This window comes from Arachis duranensis, chromosome 9 (genome assembly GCF_000817695.3).
Source record: "Arachis duranensis cultivar V14167 chromosome 9, aradu.V14167.gnm2.J7QH, whole genome shotgun sequence".
Taxonomy (NCBI): Eukaryota; Viridiplantae; Streptophyta; class Magnoliopsida; order Fabales; family Fabaceae; genus Arachis; species Arachis duranensis.
Window position 1 is genome coordinate 55,346,557 of NC_029780.3, and position 1,326 is coordinate 55,347,882.

Here is a 1,326-nt window from a genome sequence, read left to right on the forward strand (position 1 = left end):
TCTGCAACAGCTCTTGACCGACTTTGTCTCTGCCTATGATTCCTAGTAGAGTCAGCTAAGTCACTGATCAATTGCCATGCTTCTTCTGTAGTCTTGTACTTTTTCATAGAACCATTGCTAGCACCTTCTAGTGTGGTCCTATATTGAGATTTCAAACCCTGTGTAAAGTAACTGAGCAACACTATCTTGTCAATCATATGATGGGGGCATGTGTCTCGAAGATTATTGAAGCGTTCCAGGTATTCTCATAGAGAGTCTCATATTCATCCTGAACGATCATAGACATGTCCTTCCTCAGCTTATCGGCAACTTCAGCTGGAAAGAATTTATCCAAAAACTCTCTCCTAAGTGTATCCTAGTTGGAAACAGTTGTTACGGGTTGAGTGTAGTACCACTCTCTTGCCTTTCCCTCTAGAGAAAACGGGAAGGCTTTCAACAGAATGGAGATTTCATCAGTGCCATCACGCTTAACAGTAGAACAAGCAGTCTGGAAATCCCTAAGATGCTTGATAGGCTCTTGAGCAGGTAAGCCATGAAACTTGGACATCAAGTTGAGTAGTGAATACTTTATTTCAAAATCTACAGCTACTACTGGGTGGTGTGCCTGGAATGGTTAGAGCATAAAATCAGGGGCTCCTTCCTCCTGGATAGTGACTCTTCTGGGAGCTGCCATGTCACCTACACGTAAATGAACTAGATCAATAGAGAGGGAGCTTGTTTCTTCCTTAGATGACGGTTCAGGTTTGTCCTCAAAGAGGAGTTAGACGCCTAGCTTGCCTTATACGTGAAAGAGTTCTTTCAATTTCAGGGTCAAATACTGTCAAGCTTGGATCAGGAAGTGAACGCGTCATTTAACGAAAGAAACGTACAACTCATAGTGACAAAAATAAAATAAAATGCAAATAAATAAATTCTAATTAATAACTTTAGCACTCTATTGCAACTCCCCGGCAACGGTGCCAAAAATTGATGCGAGCAGAGCTACTATGGCATTCACAGCATCAATTTCAAGAACTGCCTTCCTCTGAGGCATCCCATTATACACGGAATTCCTCTCAGAAGTGTACATGAATTGATTATTTGCAACCATGTCAATAAGTTCTTGAGCTTCTGCAGGCGTTTTCTTTAGGTGAATGGATCCACCTGTAGAATGGTCTAATGACATCTTAGAGAACTCAGATAGACCATAATAGAATATATCCAGAATGGTTCACTCTGAAAGCATGTTAGAAGGACACCTTTTGGTCATCTGCTTGTATCTTTCCCAAGCTTCATAGAGGGATTCACCATCTTTTTTTTGAAAGCCTGAACATCCACTCTAAGCTT

At 41.2% G+C, this 1,326-nt stretch overlaps 1 non-coding gene across 1 annotated transcript; it reads left to right on the forward strand.

Moving 5' to 3' along the window:
* The first annotated feature begins 1,219 nt into the window (after positions 1 to 1,219).
* On the forward strand, positions 1,220 to 1,326 carry LOC127741903 (small nucleolar RNA R71). Its single transcript, XR_008003091.1, has one exon. It is a non-coding gene; the product is annotated as a small nucleolar RNA R71 (small nucleolar RNA).